The 19,583-nt window shown below is 42.6% G+C and overlaps 9 non-coding genes across 9 annotated transcripts; all 9 read left to right on the top strand.

The window, feature by feature from the left end:
• Positions 1–55: 55 nt before the first annotated feature.
• On the top strand, positions 56–174 carry LOC133957455 (5S ribosomal RNA). Its single transcript, XR_009921245.1, has one exon. It is a non-coding gene; the product is annotated as a 5S ribosomal RNA (ribosomal RNA).
• A 925-nt stretch (positions 175–1,099) lies between these two features.
• Positions 1,100–1,218, top strand: LOC133957454 (5S ribosomal RNA). Its single transcript, XR_009921244.1, has one exon. It is a non-coding gene; the product is annotated as a 5S ribosomal RNA (ribosomal RNA).
• A 925-nt stretch (positions 1,219–2,143) lies between these two features.
• Positions 2,144–2,262, top strand: LOC133957695 (5S ribosomal RNA). Its single transcript, XR_009921472.1, has one exon. It is a non-coding gene; the product is annotated as a 5S ribosomal RNA (ribosomal RNA).
• A 925-nt stretch (positions 2,263–3,187) lies between these two features.
• LOC133957453 (5S ribosomal RNA) lies at positions 3,188–3,306 on the top strand. The gene has a single exon (XR_009921243.1). It is a non-coding gene; the product is annotated as a 5S ribosomal RNA (ribosomal RNA).
• An 11,059-nt stretch (positions 3,307–14,365) lies between these two features.
• Positions 14,366–14,484, top strand: LOC133957451 (5S ribosomal RNA). The gene has a single exon (XR_009921241.1). It is a non-coding gene; the product is annotated as a 5S ribosomal RNA (ribosomal RNA).
• A 925-nt stretch (positions 14,485–15,409) lies between these two features.
• LOC133957450 (5S ribosomal RNA) lies at positions 15,410–15,528 on the top strand. Its single transcript, XR_009921240.1, has one exon. It is a non-coding gene; the product is annotated as a 5S ribosomal RNA (ribosomal RNA).
• A 925-nt stretch (positions 15,529–16,453) lies between these two features.
• On the top strand, positions 16,454–16,572 carry LOC133957657 (5S ribosomal RNA). The gene has a single exon (XR_009921436.1). It is a non-coding gene; the product is annotated as a 5S ribosomal RNA (ribosomal RNA).
• Positions 16,573–17,498: 926 nt separating this feature from the next.
• Positions 17,499–17,617, top strand: LOC133957448 (5S ribosomal RNA). The gene has a single exon (XR_009921239.1). It is a non-coding gene; the product is annotated as a 5S ribosomal RNA (ribosomal RNA).
• A 925-nt stretch (positions 17,618–18,542) lies between these two features.
• LOC133957538 (5S ribosomal RNA) lies at positions 18,543–18,661 on the top strand. Its single transcript, XR_009921325.1, has one exon. It is a non-coding gene; the product is annotated as a 5S ribosomal RNA (ribosomal RNA).
• The last annotated feature ends 922 nt before the right edge of the window (positions 18,662–19,583 follow it).

Below are 19,583 nucleotides of genomic sequence, written 5' to 3'. Positions count from 1 at the left end.
TTGATGATGGTGGCGATTCACATGTATAAATAAGGTATTGTGGGTCGAGTTAATCGCTTACGGCCATACCACCCTGAACACGCCCGATCTCGTCCGATCTCGGAAGCTAAGCAGGGTCGGGCCTGGTTAGTACTTGGATGGGAGACCGCCTGGGAATACCAGGTGCTGTAAGCTTTTAACAATTTTCTTTGCAACCAGCAGAGGGGACTGTTGCTGCTGCTTTAAAGGAGAAGCACCTTTGAAAGAGCACGAAAGACTCAGCATCAAAGAAAACCAGGCTATGGAACACACACACATCATCACTGAAGGAAAAGAGTGAACATTTAAATGACTTTTGATAGTCGAAACACTACTTTATTCATGCACTAGTAACCTATCACTCTCAAAATGTCCTATTTGGAGAGAAGGATGAAAGAGCGGGGAGTTTACTCACCATCAAGGAAGAAACAGTATATGAAACCCTCACAGTCTTACTGATGGAAATTGTCATGATTTTGTTTCTTGCAATAATATGATAAAATTGCACCTTCAGATTCTTTTCATTTAACATAAACAACAACAAAAGATGAGTTTCAATGGACACAAAATAAAAGGAAAGTGTTGGTTATGGTTATGATTCTCTGTATTGCCATCAGAGCTTGGTGTTGCTCCTGCTTCAGAGGAGACACATTTTTGAATGAGCAGGAAAGACTGGCAATCAAAGCAAGAAAGGATATTCAGTCGGAGATCATCATAGGTGGAGGATGAGATTGAACATTCAAATGACATTTGATATTCGAAACACTACTATATTCATGTCAAATTAACATATCACCCTAAAAATGTCATATTTGGAGAGAAGGGTGAAAGAGCAGGGAGAAATTACTCACCATGAAGGAAGAAACAGTATATGAAACCCTGACATTATTACTGAAGGACATTATTAAATTATTGTAGTGATTTTTTTCTTGCTATATTATGAGAAAATTGCACCTTGAGTGTCTTTTCCTTAACATTATATAACAATAAAAAACAAGTTTGGATGGTCACAAAGCAACCATGCTATTGATGATGGTGGCGATTCACATGTATAAATAAGGTATTGTGGGTCGAGTTAATCGCTTACGGCCATACCACCCTGAACACGCCCGATCTCGTCCGATCTCGGAAGCTAAGCAGGGTCGGGCCTGGTTAGTACTTGGATGGGAGACCGCCTGGGAATACCAGGTGCTGTAAGCTTTTAACAATTTTCTTTGCAACCAGCAGAGGGGACTGTTGCTGCTGCTTTAAAGGAGAAGCACCTTTGAAAGAGCACGAAAGACTCAGCATCAAAGAAAACCAGGCTATGGAACACACACACATCATCACTGAAGGAAAAGATTGAACATTTAAATGACTTTTGATAGTCGAAACACTACTTTATTCATGCACTAGTAACCTATCACTCTCAAAATGTCCTATTTGGAGAGAAGGATGAAAGAGCGGGGAGTTTACTCACCATCAAGGAAGAAACAGTATATGAAACCCTCACAGTCTTACTGATGGAAATTGTCATGATTTTGTTTCTTGCAATAATATGATAAAATTGCACCTTCAGATTCTTTTCATTTAACATAAACAACAACAAAAGATGAGTTTCAATGGACACAAAATAAAAGGAAAGTGTTGGTTATGGTTATGATTCTCTGTATTGCCATCAGAGCTTGGTGTTGCTCCTGCTTCAGAGGAGACACATTTTTGAATGAGCAGGAAAGACTGGCAATCAAAGCAAGAAAGGATATTCAGTCGGAGATCATCATAGGTGGAGGATGAGATTGAACATTCAAATGACATTTGATATTCGAAACACTACTATATTCATGTCAAATTAACATATCACCCTCAAAATGTCATATTTGGAGAGAAGGGTGAAAGAGCAGGGAGAAATTACTCACCATGAAGGAAGAAACAGTATATGAAACCCTGACATTATTACTGAAGGACATTATTAAATTATTGTAGTGATTTTTTTCTTGCTATATTATGAGAAAATTGCACCTTGAGTGTCTTTTCCTTAACATTATATAACAATAAAAAACAAGTTTGGATGGTCACAAAGCAACCATGCTATTGATGAGGGTGGCGATTCACATGTATAAATACGGTATTGTGGGTCGAGTTAATCGCTTACGGCCATACCACCCTGAACACGCCCGATCTCGTCCGATCTCGGAAGCTAAGCAGGGTCGGGCCTGTTTAGTACTTGGATGGGAGACCGCCTGGGAATACCAGGTGCTGTAAGCTTTTAACAATTTTCTTTGCAACCAGCAGAGGGGACTGTTGCTGCTGCTTTAAAGGAGAAGCACCTTTGAAAGAGCACGAAAGACTCAGCATCAAAGAAAACCAGGCTATGGAACACACACACATCATCACTGAAGGAAAAGAGTGAACATTTAAATGACTTTTGATAGTCGAAACACTACTTTATTCATGCACTAGTAACCTATCACTCTCAAAATGTCCTATTTGGATTGAAGGATGAAAGAGCGGGGAGTTTACTCACCATCAAGGAAGAAACAGTATATGAAACCCTCACAGTCTTACTGATGGAAATTGTCATGATTTTGTTTCTTGCAATAATATGATAAAATTGCACCTTCAGATTCTTTTCATTTAACATAAACAACAACAAAAGATGAGTTTCAATGGACACAAAATAAAAGGAAAGTGTTGGTTATGGTTATGATTCTCTGTATTGCCATCAGAGCTTGGTGTTGCTCCTGCTTCAGAGGAGACACATTTTTGAATGAGCAGGAAAGACTGGCAATCAAAGCAAGAAAGGATATTCAGTCGGAGATCATCATAGGTGGAGGATGAGATTGAACATTCAAATGACATTTGATATTCGAAACACTACTATATTCATGTCAAATTAACATATTACCCTAAAAATGTCATATTTGGAGAGAAGGGTGAAAGAGCAGGGAGAAATTACTCACCATGAAGGAAGAAACAGTATATGAAACCCTGACATTATTACTGAAGGACATTATTAAATTATTGTAGTGATTTTTTTCTTGCTATATTATGAGAAAATTGCACCTTGAGTGTCTTTTCCTTAACATTATATAACAATAAAAAACAAGTTTGGATGGTCACAAAGCAACCATACTATTGATGATGGTGGCGATTCACATGTATAAATAAGGTATTGTGGGTCGAGCTAATTGCTTACGGCCATACCACCCTGAACACGCCCGATCTCGTCCGATCTCGGAAGCTAAGCAGGGTCGGGCCTGGTTAGTACTTGGATGGGAGACCGCCTGGGAATACCAGGTGCTGTAAGCTTTTAACAATTTTCTTTGCAACCAGCAGAGGGGACTGTTGCTGCTGCTTTAAAGGAGAAGCACCTTTGAAAGAGCACGAAAGACTCAGCATCAAAGAAAACCAGGCTATGGAACACACACACATCATCACTGAAGGAAAAGAGTGAACATTTAAATGACTTTTGATAATCGAAACACTACTTTATTCATGCACTAGTAACCTATCACTCTCAAAATGTCCTATTTGGAGAGAAGGATGAAAGAGCGGGGAGTTTACTCACCATCAAGGAAGAAACAGTATATGAAACCCTCACAGTCTTACTGATGGAAATTGTCATGATTTTGTTTCTTGCAATAATATGATAAAATTGCACCTTCAGATTCTTTTCATTTAACATAAACAACAACAAAAGATGAGTTTCAATGGACACAAAATAAAAGGAAAGTGTTGGTTATGGTTATGATTCTCTGTATTGCCATCAGAGCTTGGTGTTGCTCCTGCTTCAGAGGAGACACATTTTTGAATGAGCAGGAAAGACTGGCAATCAAAGCAAGAAAGGATATTCAGTCGGAGATCATCATAGGTGGAGGATGAGATTGAACATTCAAATGACATTTGATATTCGAAACACTACTATATTCATGTCAAATTAACATATCACCCTAAAAATGTCATATTTGGAGAGAAGGGTGAAAGAGCAGGGAGAAATTACTCACCATGAAGGAAGAAACAGTATATGAAACCCTGACATTATTACTGAAGGACATTATTCAATTATTGTAGTGATTTTTTTCTTGCTATATTATGAGAAAATTGCACCTTGAGTGTCTTTTCCTTAACATTATATAACAATAAAAAACAAGTTTGGATGGTCACAAAGCAACCATGCTATTGATGATGGTGGCGATTCACATGTATAAATAAGGTATTGTGGGTCGAGTTAATCGCTTACGGCCATACCACCCTGAACACGCCCGATCTCGTCTGATCCCGTTCAGGTGTGCAAGCAGGAAGTGAGCAGAGAGCAGAGAGCAGTCGAGTGTTTGTTGGGACCGCGTGTGCTTGTGAGGCATAAGGTGCGTTTGTGATAGTTTTATGTGTGATTCATTTCCCCTGCAGCCTGGCTGTTTGGGGGATTGTTTCATACTTTCTGTGATTGGATGGATAATTTGATAAATGACAAAATAGAAGGTAAGGCCACTTTGATTAATGCAGAACCCGAGATTGATTATGCTTCTAGTGATTGGGGGGAAGAACTTGTGAAGGAAAACATGGAAGTTAAGGACAGTTTGGCACATGTAGAACGGGAGAATGATTCTGGAAATATTGAAGCCAGCGAGAAAGGAATAACCCAGGAGATCAATTCCGTAATTAGGCCTATTGATAAAGCAAGCATGGCGAATGGTAGGAGAGATAAAGAGAGACAGGGAGAAAGTGAGGGTGATTCTGGCTATAAAAAGGAGCTGACATTGATTGTAGAGCCCGTCGGTGAGGATTACATTACCATGATGGAACTGTTGCGGGAAATCAAGGAAAAGTGTGGGATTGTTCTGGCATGCAGGGTCAAAAGTATGAACACTTACGAGATCACCATGCAGGAGGGAAAGGGCAAGACAAGGTTATTAGATGGCTTCAAAATCGAAAACACTCGGGTGACTGCCAAGGAAGTTCGCAGCAATGAAATTGTTGTTTCATTTCTAAACTTGCCATCTTATATCACTGATGCTGAAATTAGGCAGAAACTCTCAACGTGGGGCGTGAGGGCGATTTCGCCCATCAAAAGAAGGAAATGGCCTGGGACAGACGTGGTGGACGGGACAAGGTTCTGTAAAGTACAATTTACTGAACTTGTACAGTCGCTGCCCTACTCAGCAAAGTTCGAGACACTAGACGGAGGGGAGTACTTCCGTGTAATTCATGACAGGCAGGTGAAGGTCTGCAGGCTGTGCATCCAGCCAGGACATATTTTGAGAGAATGCCCAGACTTCACCTGTTATAAATGCAAGCGCCAGGGACACTATGCTAGGGAGTGTGACTTGCAGGGGGGGAGGCGCGGAGAGGAGAGGACGGTGGATGCGGAGCCAGCCGGCGGCGACGAGCGCGTTTCCTGGTCCGAGGAGGAGCAACGACAGCAGGACGAGGACACCGGAGCTGCCAGCGGGGGTGAAATTACCCCATCCACCATCGGCAGCAGTGCGGATGGAGTGTCCGGTGAGACGGGTTGCATGACGGGAGGAGCATCCGGGCAAAGTATGGAGGAAGGTGCTAGCAAAGCGCCCAAAACTCCCTCAGCCCGGGCGAGTGAACGAAGAGGCGACCGACCAGGAGAGGTGGAGGCCCCGGATTGCAGTGAGGCTCCAAGGGACGGCGGGGCTGCTGCTGCTGCTGCTGCTGCTGCTGCTGCTGCTGCTGCTGCTGCTGCTGCTGCTGCGGCTGCTGCTGCTGCGGCTGCTGCTGCTGCGGCTGCTTCACCTAAGGAGCCAGATGATTCGAGCATGGAGGTGGTGGAGACAAGAACATCGGGAGAAGGAGAGTCGATGGACTACGAGGCGGTGAAAGCCAGCAGGAAGAGAATGAGCAAAAAGAAAGACAAAAGGGAGCCAAAAGAGCGGAAGGTATGAACAATCGAGCATCTCTGGAAAGCTGTGTTTTTCTTTTCACCATTACTATGGTCATAATAACATCCTTAAATGCAAACGGCCTGAGGAACATGATCAAAATAGAAAGAACGATTGAACTCTGTAAATCTGACATACTGTGCCTTCAAGAAACGCATTGGGATAATGAACTTGTGGAAACCCTTGGAAAGATTTGGAAAGGGCCCATATTTATAGACAATGGGAGTGCGAAGGCATGTGGAGTGGCAATCCTTGTCAGAGAGAGGTCTGTTAGTGGTGTCAAGCAAACCTTTTGTGGAGGGAATGGACGTGTGATAGCGATAGAATTTGTCCACAATAAAAACACATACAAATTAATCAATATCTATGCACCAAACGTGGAGGAACTGAGAAAAGGTTTTTTTGAGGACTTGGAGGTTCTGTGCACGGGAGATTGTATGATGGTTGGTGACTATAATGTAAAATTATCAAGACTAGATTATTCAAATAATGTAAAATACAGGTATGATGGGTCAAGGAACTTTTTGAAAAGCATGATGGCAGAACACAAAATGGTGGACGTATGGAGGGAGGAAAATGCAGAACGAAAAGTGTTTTCGCGGAGGCAGGTGGTTATGGGGACCCTTAGACAGAGTAGAATAGACCTCGTCCTAGTTAAGGAAAACATTGTCAGCCAAATAAAAGAGGTGAAATATAATTTTACCACTCTTAGTGATCATGCAATCCTGTCGCTGAGGTTAAAGGACGTATGTATAAAGAATGTAGGTGGAGGAATGTGGTGCCTAAACAACAGCTTATTAAGAGAGGATTCATATAAAGAGATGATAGCAAAATGTATCAAAGAAGAAATAGAGAACAGATTAAACAAAGATAATATTTGTATTTGGTGGGAAAATTTGAAAGAAAAAGTTAAAAAGAAAAGCATATACTATTCCAAGCAAAAGAACTTCAGAATGGATCAGGTAGAGAAAGAGATACAAAATAAATTAAACGAAGAAGCAGGGAAAGCAGACAAAGATGGAAATTATAATATACAAAATTATCTGAAGATGAGAAGGCAACTAAAAGATTGTGAGAAAAATAAATGTGATGGGGCGATAGTAAGGAGTAGAGTACAGTATGCTGTAGAGGGGGAAAGGTGCACAGCGTACTTTCTAAACCTGGAAAAAAATAAGCAGGAAAATTATTATATAAACGAACTACAGAATGAAAATGGGGAGAAGGTAAATGATTTGGTTAGCATCTTGAATACAGTGGAAGGCTTCTATAAAAACTTGTATAAAAAAGGGAATACAGAAAAAGTATGTATTGATGAGGTCTTGAGTGGTGTGGATGCAAGGATATCAGCAGACGAGCAAGACATGTGTGACAGAGAGATTACAGTAGAAGAAATACAAATGGCAATTAAAAATGCAAAAAACAATAAAAGCCCTGGTTCAGATGGCCTGAGCAGTGAATTCTACAAAGAGTTTGCTGATGTGTTGGCACCCATACTGCTAATGATATATCAAAGCATGGAAGAGGGACAACTGGTTCCAGAATCCATGGCTACTGGGGTAATCACAATATTATTTAAAAATAAGGGGAGTAGGTTGGAGTTAGGGAATTATAGGCCAATTAGTTTATTGAATAGTGACTATAAGATATTAACAAGGGTTTTAGCGTATAGGATTAAGAAGGTAATGGGAGGAATAATATCACCAACACAGGCATATAGTGTCGAAGGGAGAGACATAGCAGATATAATAGGGACAGTGAGGGACGTTGTTAGGCATATGAAAGAACAGTCTGGGATTGTGTTGAGTGTAGATTTGAATAAGGCTTTTGATAGAGTGGAGCATGAGTTCTTGTTTCGGACTATGAAAGAATTTGGGTTTGGGGATAGAATAGTGAGTTGGATCAGGCTGCTGTATAAGGAAGCTAAGAGTAGGGTCAAATGTAATGGTCTGATGACAGACACCTTTGCTTTGGAGAGGTCAGTGAGACAGGGCTGTCCTTTATCAGCACTGTTGTATAGCATGTCTATCGAACCCTTTGCTGTCCTTATAAAAAAAGATAGTAATATAAAAGGAATACAAATACCAGGTGAGAAAATTAATATAATTCAACAATATGCGGATGACATGACAATAACAGTAGAAAATATGGACAGCATCAATATAATTATGAAACACATGGGAACATATGGGAGGGCAGCGGGGGCTAAAGTGAATATAGAAAAATCGGAACTAATGTGTATAGGTCAGGAGGGGGATAGGGTTGACAGTATGATTGCATTTAGAGTGGTGGACTGCATCAAAGTTTTAGGAGTAAACATAGGTCCAAACGAAAAGGAAGCAAGAGATATCACTTGGGCAAGAGTGATAAATAAGATAAAACACACTTTAAATGCATGGAAGCAGAGGAAATTGAAATTAAAAGGTAAGGTAATAGTTGTTAATTCCTTATTATTATCCAAATGTGTGTATGTTTTGGGCGCACTAGATCTTCCGGTATGGGTTCTATCTGAATTAAATCAGCTGACTTCAAACTTCTTGTGGGATGGGAAGGGTGCGAGGATATCCCACAAAACGTTGATAGCAGGGTACAGTGAGGGAGGGCTAAAACTGGTGGACATTGACACAAAACGTAAAGCACTGAGGGTTAAAACAGTGAAGAAGTATCTCCATGATGTGAATGACTATGGGTGGAAACAATTCTTTAAAATGTATGTTCAGATGGCTGGTAGATGTGGAGAGAATAGTCTGCTTATGGTTTTGAAAGAACCAATGTATGAAAAAGTGCCTTCTTTCTACCAAGAGGTGTTCAGAGCGTGGGGAGAATTCCTACCCAACATATCATACAACTGTAGTAATGTAACCGAAGTAATGAATAAACCCGTTTTTCTCAATCCTATAATACAGCATAACAACAAAATGCTATACAATAAGGTTTTCATGGATGCAGGAATTAGGCAAGTAAAGGACATGGTCTATGAGTTTGTGCCTGGGTTTCTGCCTGGGCAGGCAATGGTAGACTGCGTAAGAGAATGGGATGAGGATGCTAGGAGAGATATGATTGTAAAAATGTATGATATAATTAAGGGGAGTATGCCTGTAGACTGGAGGTATTTGATTGAGAGAGAGTGTGTGAGGACAGGGGATGGACCTTTACCTAAACTAATGTTTGTTAAAAATGACGCAAATAAAGAGTTTAAAGAATTAAAAGCAAAAAACATATATTTAGAACTGATAGCGAAACTGTTGAAAAGACCGGCATCAGAACAAATGTGGGAGAGGGTTCTGCCAGGTATGAATGTACAGTTGATATGGGAAAACCTCCAAATCAAATATAATGCAATAGAATGTGAAAACAACGACTTCATGACGAGACACAACAGGATCTATGTAAACACGGTGCTGCATCAGATTAACAAAGAGAACAAAAGAGAATGTGACGTGTGTGAAACTGAGCCAGAAGACTTGTTACATATATATATCCGATGTGAATGTCTACGTAGGTTTGTTTTGAAGTTAAAAGAGATGCTGTTTAAAAACTGGGAAATGGGTTTTGTAAAGGCATATGAATGGAACAAAATGTTGCTGTTTGGAGTAAATGGGAAAAGGAAAGATGTGAATGTTCGTTTGTTTAATTTTGTGTTAAGCCATGTAAGGTATGCTATTATGTCAAGAAGGAATCTTGCTCATTTTGAGAGGAAAAAAGTGCATGTGTGGGATTTGTTTGAATCGGTTGTCAGGAGAAATGTGGGTTTGATCTTTAAATATGGTGCTGAGGACTTTGCTGAATGTTTTATTGACGGGTGTGGCTTTATATCTGTAACATCGGAAGGGAAACTAGCATTTAATTTCTGAGTGTGCCGCTATGTTTATCAGGCGCACGTGTTATTATTAAGTGATTTATTTTTCTTTCTTTTTTATCATTTTTTGAGTTTTGTTATCCCTTAACATGAATGTGATTCCTGTGTGTATGTCATTGTTTTGTGTAAATATTTACAGATGAATGTCGTTTGTATATATAAATTGGTATTTTTGATAATAAAAAAAAAAACAAAAAAAAAAACACGCCCGATCTCGTCCGATCTCGGAAGCTAAGCAGGGTCGGGCCTGGTTAGTACTTGGATGGGAGACCGCCTGGGAATACCAGGTGCTGTAAGCTTTTAACAATTTTCTTTGCAACCAGCAGAGGGGACTGTTGCTGCTGCTTTAAAGGAGAAGCACCTTTGAAAGAGCACGAAAGACTCAGCATCAAAGAAAACCAGGCTATGGAACACACACACATCATCACTGAAGGAAAAGAGTGAACATTTAAATGACTTTTGATAGTCGAAACACTACTTTATTCATGCACTAGTAACCTATCACTCTCAAAATGTCCTATTTGGAGAGAAGGATGAAAGAGCGGGGAGTTTACTCACCATCAAGGAAGAAACAGTATATGAAACCCTCACAGTCTTACTGATGGAAATTGTCATGATTTTGTTTCTTGCAATAATATGATAAAATTGCACCTTCAGATTCTTTTCATTTAAGATAAACAACAACAAAAGATGAGTTTCAATGGACACAAAATAAAAGCCTCTCCTTGAACCGTCACCTTATCGTGGTGGAGAGGTTTGCGTGTCCCCGTGAACCTGAGGGCTGTGTTGTCTGGAGCCTTGTGCTCCTGGTAGGGTCTCCCATGGCAGAGTGGTCTCAGGTGAGGGGCCAGACTAAGAATGGTTCAAAACCCTCAATGAATATCGACGAAAGAGGAGATGGGACCCAGCCCGGAGGAAGCCCGGGGCCCCCGTCTGGAGCTAGGCCCAGAAGGAGGGCTCGATGGCGAGCGTCTGGTGGCCGGGTTTGCCACGGAGCCCGGTCGGGCATAGCCCGAACAAACTACGTGGCACCCCCCCTCTTTTCATCTCATGGGCCCACCACCTGTGGGAAGACCCGTTGGGGTCGGGTGCGCAGCCACATGGGTGGCAGCGAAGGTAGGGGGTCTCGACGGACCAGACCCGGGCGGCAGAAGCTGGCTCTGGGGACGTGGAACGTCACCTCGCTGTGGGGAAAGGAACCGGAGCTTGTGAGGGAGGTGGAGCGCTATCAGTTAGATCTGGTGGGGCTTACCTCCACGCACAGTCTCAGCTCTGGTACCATACTCCTGGATAAGGGTTGGACTTTATTCTTCTCCGGAGTTGCCAAGGGCGTGAGGCGTCGGGCGGGTGTGGGGATACTCATAAATCCCCGGCTGAGCGCCGCGGTGTTGGAGTTTACCCCGGTAGACGAGAGGGTCGCCTCCCTGCGCCTAAGGGTTGTAGGGGGGAAAACTCTGACTGTTGTTTGTGCGTATGCACCAAACAGCAGTTCAGAGTACTCGGCCTTCTTGGAGACCCTGAATGGAGTCCTGTATGGGGCTCCAGTAGGGGACTCCGTAGTTCTGCTGGGTGACTTCAACGCCCACGTGGGCAACGATGGAGACACCTGGAGAGGCGTGGTGGGGAGGAACGGCCTCCCTGATCTGAACCCGAGCGGTCGTTTGTTATTGGACTTCTGTGCTAGCCATGGATTGTCCATAACAAACACCATGTTCGAACATAAGGGTGCTCATAAGTGTACCTGGTACCAGAGTACCCTAGGCCGAAGATCAATGATCGATTTTGTGATCGTGTCATCTGATCTGAGGCCGCATGTTTTGGACACTCGGGTAAAGAGAGGGGCGGAACTGTCAACCGACCACCATCTGGTTGTGAGTTGGATCAGGGAGTGGGGGAAATTTCCGGATAGACCTGGTAAGCCCAAACGAGTAGTGCGGGTGAACTGGGAACGTCTGGAGGAGGCCCCCGTCCTAGGTATCTTCAACTCACACCTCCGGCGGAGTTTTTCTGGCATTCCTGTGGAGGTTGGGGGCATTGAGCCGGAGTGGGCGGTGTTCAAAGCCTCCATTGCTGAAGCTGCGGCGGCTAGCTGTGGCCTCAGGGTCTTAGGCTCCTCAAGGGGCGGTAACCCTCGGACACCGTGGTGGACACCGGTGGTCAGGGAAGCCGTCCGATTGAAGAAGGAGGCCTTCCGGGATATGATATCCTGGAGGACTCCTGACTCGGTTGCAGGGTACCGACAGGCCCGAAGGGCTGCAGCTGCTGCCGTGTCGGAGGCTAAGCAGCGGGTGTGGGAGAAGTTCGGAGAGGTCATGGAGAAGGACTTTCGGTCGGCACCAAAGTGTTTCTGGAAGACTATCCGGCACCTCAGGAGGGGGAAACGGGGAACCATCCAAGCTGTGTACAGTAAGGATGGGACTCTGTTGACCTCAACTGAGGAGGTTGTCGGACGTTGGAAGGAACACTTTGAGGAACTCCTGAATCCGAATAACACGCCCTCTATGTTGGAGGCAGAGCTTGAGGTTGATGGTGTTTCATCGTCAATTTCCCTGGTGGAGGTCACTGAGGTGGTCAAACATCTCCGCAGTGGCAAGGCCCCAGGGATTGATGAGATCCGGCCAGAAATGCTAAAGGCTCTGGGTGTTGAGGGGCTGTCATGGTTGACACGCCTATTCAACATCGCGTGGGAGTCGGGTACAGTGCCAAAGGAGTGGCAAACTGGGGTGGTGGTTCCCCTGTTCAAAAAGGGGGACCAGAGAGTGTGTGCCAATTACCGGGGCATCACACTTCTCAGCCTCCCTGGTAAGGTCTACTCCAAGGTGCTGGAAAGGAGGGTTCGGCCGATCGTCGAACCTCAGATTGAAGAGGAACAATGCGGTTTTCGCCCCGGACGTGGAGCTACAGACCAGCTCTTCACTCTCGCAAGGATCCTGGAGGGGGCCTGGGAGTATGCCCATCCGGTCTACATGTGTTTTGTGGATCTGGAGAAGGCGTATGACCGGGTCCCCCGGGAGAAACTGTGGGAGGTGCTGCGGGAGTATGGGGTAAGGGGGTCTATCCTCAGGGCCATCCAATCCCTGTACTCCCAAAGCGAGAGCTGTGTTCGCGTCCTCGGCAGCCAGTCAGTTTCGTTCTCAGTGGATGCTGGTCTCCGCCAGGGCTGCGCCTTGTCACCAATCCTGTTTGTGATATACATGGACAGGATATCGAGGCGTAGTCGGGGTGGGGAGGGGTTGCAGTTTGGTGGTCTGAGGATCTCGTCACTGCTTTTTGCAGATGACGTGGTCCTCATTGGATCATCGGCCTGTGACCTTCAGCACTCACTGGATCGGCTGGTGGCCGAGTGTGAAGCGGCTGGGATGAGGATCAGCACCTCTAAATCTGAGGCCATGACTCTTAGCAGGAAACCGATGGATTGCTTACTCCGGGTAGGAAATGAGTCCTTAGCCCAAGTGAAGGAGTTCAAGTACCTTGGGGTCTTGTTCGCGAGTGAGGGTACTATGGAGCGTGAGATTGGCCGGAGAATCGGAGCAGCGGGGGCGGTATTGCGTTCGCTTTACCGCACCGTTGTAACGAAAAGAGAGCTGAGCCGCAAGGCAAAGCTCTCGATCTACCGGTCGATCTTCGTTCCTATCCTCACCTATGGTCATGAGGGCTGGGTGATGACCGAAAGGACGAGATCACGGGTACAAGCGGCCGAGATGAGTTTTCTCAGAAGGGTGGCTGGCGTCTCCCTTAGGGATAGGGTGAGAAGCTCAGCCATCCGTGAGGAACTCGGATTAGAGCCGCTGCTCCTTCACTTAGAAAGGAGTCAGCTGAGGTGGTTCGGGCATCTGGTAAGGATGCCCACTGGGCGCCTTCCTTGGGAGGTGTTTCAGGCACGTCCAGTGGGGAGGAGACCTCGGGGAAGACCCAGGACTAGGTGGAGAGATTATATCTCAACACTGGCCTGGGAACGCCTCGGGATCCCCCCGTCAGAGTTGGTCAATGTGGCCCGGGAAAGGGAAGTCTGGGGCCCCCTGCTTGAGCTGCTCCCCCCGCGACCCGACCCCGGATAAGCGGATGAAAATGAGATGAGATGAGATGAGACAAAATAAAAGGAAAGTGTTGGTTATGGTTATGATTCTTTGTATTGCCATCAGAGCTTGGTGTTGCTCCTGCTTCAGAGGAGACACATTTTTGAATGAGCAGGAAAGACTGGCAATCAAAGCAAGAAAGGATATTCAGTCGGAGATCATCATAGGTGGAGGATGAGATTGAACATTCAAATGACATTTGATATTCGAAACACTACTATATTCATGTCAAATTAACATATCACCCTAAAAATGTCATATTTGGAGAGCAGGGTGAAAGAGCAGGGAGAAATTACTCACCATGAAGGAAGAAACAGTATATGAAACCCTGACATTATTACTGAAGGACATTATTAAATTATTGTAGTGATTTTTTTCTTGCTATATTATGAGAAAATTGCACCTTGAGTGTCTTTTCCTTAACATTATATAACAATAAAAAACAAGTTTGGATGGTCACAAAGCAACCATGCTATTGATGATGGTGGCGATTCACATGTATAAATAAGGTATTGTGGGTCGAGTTAATCGCTTACGGCCATACCACCCTGAACACGCCCGATCTCGTCCGATCTCGGAAGCTAAGCAGGGTCGGGCCTGGTTAGTACTTGGATGGGAGACCGCCTGGGAATACCAGGTGCTGTAAGCTTTTAACAATTTTCTTTGCAACCAGCAGAGGGGACTGTTGCTGCTGCTTTAAAGGAGAAGCACCTTTGAAAGAGCACGAAAGACTCAGCATCAAAGAAAACCAGGCTATGGAACACACACACATCATCACTGAAGGAAAAGAGTGAACATTTAAATGACTTTTGATAGTCGAAACACTACTTTATTCATGCACTAGTAACCTATCACTCTCAAAATGTCCTATTTGGAGAGAAGGATGAAAGAGCGGGGAGTTTACTCACCATCAAGGAAGAAACAGTATATGAAACCCTCACAGTCTTACTGATGGAAATTGTCATGATTTTGTTTCTTGCAATAATATGATAAAATTGCACCTTCAGATTCTTTTCATTTAACATAAACAACAACAAAAGATGAGTTTCAATGGACACAAAATAAAAGGAAAGTGTTGGTTATGGTTATGATTCTCTGTATTGCCATCAGAGCTAGGTGTTGCTCCTGCTTCAGAGGAGACACATTTTTGAATGAGCAGGAAAGACTGGCAATCAAAGCAAGAAAGGATATTCAGTCGGAGATCATCATAGGTGGAGGATGAGATTGAACATTCAAATGACATTTGATATTCGAAACACTACTATATTCATGTCAAATTAACATATCACCCTAAAAATGTCATATTTGGAGAGAAGGGTGAAAGAGCAGGGAGAAATTACTCACCATGAATGAAGAAACAGTATATGAAACCCTGACATTATTACTGAAGGACATTATTAAATTATTGTAGTGATTTTTTTCTTGCCATATTATGAGAAAATTGCACCTTGAGTGTCTTTTCCTTAACATTATATAACAATAAAAAACAAGTTTGGATGGTCACAAAGCAACCATGCTATTGATGATGGTGGCGATTCACATGTATAAATAAGGTATTGTGGGTCGAGTTAATCGCTTACGGCCATACCACCCTGAACACGCCCGATCTCGTCCGATCTCGGAAGCTAAGCAGGGTCGGGCCTGGTTAGTACTTGGATGGGAGACCGCCTGGGAATACCAGGTGCTGTAAGCTTTTAACAATTTTCTTTGCAACCAGCAGAGGGGACTGTTGCTGCTGCTTTAAAGGAGAAGCACCTTTGAAAGAGCACGAAAGACTCAGCATCAAAGAAAACCAGGCTATGGAACACACACACATCATCACTGAAGGAAAAGAGTGAACATTTAAATGACTTTTGATAGTCGAAACACTACTTTATTCATGCACTAGTAACCTATCACTCTCAAAATGTCCTATTTGGAGAGAAGGATGAAAGAGCGGGGAGTTTACTCACCATCAAGGAAGAAACAGTATATGAAACCCTCACAGTCTTACTGATGGAAATTGTCATGATTTTGTTTCTTGCAATAATATGATAAAATTGCACCTTCAGATTCTTTTCATTTAACATAAACAACAACAAAAGATGAGTTTCAATGGACACAAAATAAAAGGAAAGTGTTGGTTATGGTTATGATTCTCTGTATTGCCATCAGAGCTTGGTGTTGCTCCTGCTTCAGAGGAGACACATTTTTGAATGAGCTAGAAAGACTGGCAATCAAAGCAAGAAAGGATATTCAGTCGGAGATCATCATAGGTGGAGGATGAGATTGAACATTCAAATGACATTTGATATTCGAAACACTACTATATTCATGTCAAATTAACATATCACCCTAAAAATGTCATATTTGGAGAGAAGGGTGAAAGAGCAGGGAGAAATTACTCACCATGAAGGAAGAAACAGTATATGAAACCCTGACATTATTACTGAAGGACATTATTAAATTATTGTAGTGATTTTTTTCTTGCTATATTATGAGAAAATTGCACCTTGAGTGTCTTTTCCTTAACATTATATAACAATAAAAAACAAGTTTGGATGGTCACAAAGCAACCATGCTATTGATGATGGTGGCGATTCACATGTATAAATAAGGTATTGTGGGTCGAGTTAATCGCTTACGGCCATACCACCCTGAACACGCCCGATCTCGTCCGATCTCGGAAGCTAAGCAGGGTTGGGCCTGGTTAGTACTTGGATGGGAGACCGCCTGGGAATACCAGGTGCTGTAAGCTTTTAACAATTTTCTTTGCAACCAGCAGAGGGGACTGTTGCTGCTGCTTTAAAGGAGAAGCACCTTTGAAAGAGCACGAAAGACTCAGCATCAAAGAAAACCAGGCTATGGAACACACACACATCATCACTGAAGGAAAAGAGTGAACATTTAAATGACTTTTGATAGTCGAAACACTACTTTATTCATGCACTAGTAACCTATCACTCTCCAAATGTCCTATTTGGAGAGAAGGATGAAAGAGCGGGGAGTTTACTCACCATCAAGGAAGAAACAGTATATGAAACCCTCACAGTCTTACTGATGGAAATTGTCATGATTTTGTTTCTTGCAATAATATGATAAAATTGCACCTTCAGATTCTTTTCATTTAAGATAAACAACAACAAAAGATGAGTTTCAATGGACACAAAATAAAAGGAAAGTGTTGGTTATGGTTATGATTCTCTGTATTGCCATCAGAGCTTGGTGTTGCTCCTGCTTCAGAGGAGACACATTTTTGAATGAGCAGGAAAGACTGGCAATCAAAGCAAGAAAGGATATTCAGTCGGAGATCATCATAGGTGGAGGATGAGATTGAACATTCAAATGACATTTGATATTCGAAACACTACTATATTCATGTCAAATTAACATATCACCCTAAAAATGTCATATTTGGAGAGCAGGGTGAAAGAGCAGGGAGAAATTACTCACCATGAAGGAAGAAACAGTATATGCAACCCTGACATTATTACTGAAGGACATTATGAAATTATTGTAGTGATTTTTTTCTTGCTATATTATGAGAAAATTGCACCTTGAGTGTCTTTTCCTTAACATTATATAACAATAATAAAACAAGTTTGGATGGTCACAAAGCAACCATGCTATTGATGATGGTGGCGATTCACATGTATAAATAAGGTATTGTGGGTCGAGTTAATTGCTTACGGCCATACCACCCTGAACACGCCCGATCTCGTCCGATCTCGGAAGCTAAGCAGGGTCGGGCCTGGTTAGTACTTGGATGGGAGACCGCCTGGGAATACCAGGTGCTGTAAGCTTTTAACAATTTTCTTTGCAACCAGCAGAGGGGACTGTTGCTGCTGCTTTAAAGGAGAAGCACCTTTGAAAGAGCACGAAAGACTCAGCATCAAAGAAAACCAGGCTATGGAACACACACACATCATCACTGAAGGAAAAGAGTGAACATTTAAATGACTTTTGATAGTCGAAACACTACTTTATTCATGCACTAGTAACCTATCACTCTCAAAATGTCCTATTTGGAGAGAAGGATGAAAGAGCGGGGAGTTTACTCACCATCAAGGAAGAAACAGTATATGAAACCCTCACAGTCTTACTGATGGAAATTGTCATGATTTTGTTTCTTGCAATAATATGATAAAATTGCACCTTCAGATTCTTTTCATTTAACATAAACAACAACAAAAGATGAGTTTCAATGGACACAAAATAAAAGGAAAGTGTTGGTTATGGTTATGATTCTCTGTATTGCCATCAGAGCTTGGTGTTGCTCCTGCTTCAGAGGAGACACATTTTTGAATGAGCAGGAAAGACTGGCAATCAAAGCAACAAAGGATATTCAGTCGGAGATCATCATAGGTGGAGGATGAGATTGAACATTCAAATGACATTTGATATTCGAAACACTACTATATTCATGTCAAATTAACATATCACCCTAAAAATGTCATATTTGGAGAGCAGGGTGAAAGAGCAGGGAGAAATTACTCACCATGAAGGAAGAAACAGTATATGCAACCCTGACATTATTACTGAAGGACATTATTAAATTATTGTAGTGATTTTTTTCTTGCTATATTATGAGAAAATTGCACCTTGAGTGTCTTTTCCTTAACATTATATAACAATAAAAAACAAGTTTGGATGGTCACAAAGCAACCATGCTATTGATGATGGTGGCGATTCACATGTATAAATAAGGTATTGTGGGTCGAGTTAATCGCTTACGGCCATACCACCCTGAACACGCCCGATCTCGTCCGATCTCGGAAGCTAAGCAGGGTTGGGCCTGGTTAGTACTTGGATGGGAGACCGCCTGGGAATACCAGGTGCTGTAAGCTTTTAACAATTTTCTTTGCAACCAGCAGAGGGGACTGTTGTTGCTGCTTTAAAGGAGAAGCACCTTTGAAAGAGCACGAAAGACTCAGCATCAAAGAAAACCAGGCTATGGAACACACACACATCATCACTGAAGGAAAAGAGTGAACATTTAAATGACTTTTGATAGTCGAAACACTACTTTATTCATGCACTAGTAACCTATCACTCTCAAAATGTCCTATTTGGAGAGAAGGATGAAAGAGCGGGGAGTTTACTCACCATCAAGGAAGAAACAGTATATGAAACCCTCACAGTCTTACTGATGGAAATTGTCATGATTTTGTTTCTTGCAATAATATGATAAAATTGCACCTTCAGATTCTTTTCATTTAACATAAACAACAACAAAAGATGAGTTTCAATGGACACAAAATAAAAGGAAAGTGTTGGTTATGGTTATGATTCTCTGTATTGCCATCAGAGCTTGGTGTTGCTCCTGCTTCAGAGGAGACACATTTTTGAATGAGCAGGAAAGACTGGCAATCAAAGCAAGAAAGGATATTCAGTCGGAGATCATCATAGGTGGAGGATGAGATTGAACATTCAAATGACATTTGATATTCGAAACACTACTATATTCATGTCAAATTAACATATCACCCTAAAAATGTCATATTTGGAGAGCAGGGTGAAAGAGCAGGGAGAAATTACTCACCATGAAGGAAGAAACAGTATATGAAACCCTGACATTATTACTGAAGGACATTATTAAATTATTGTAGTGATTTTTTTCTTGCTGTATTATGAGAAAATTGCACCTTGAGTGTCTTTTCCTTAACATTATATAACAATAAAAAACAAGTTTGGATGGTCACAAAGCAACCATGCTATTGATGATGGTGGCGATTCACATGTATAAATAAGGTATTGTGGGTCGAGTTA

This window comes from Platichthys flesus, chromosome 7, assembly GCF_949316205.1.
Source record: "Platichthys flesus chromosome 7, fPlaFle2.1, whole genome shotgun sequence".
NCBI lineage: Eukaryota > Metazoa > Chordata > Actinopteri > Pleuronectiformes > Pleuronectidae > Platichthys > Platichthys flesus.
Note: the sequence above shows the minus strand (reverse complement) of the source record. Positions and strands in the feature narration are given on the sequence as shown.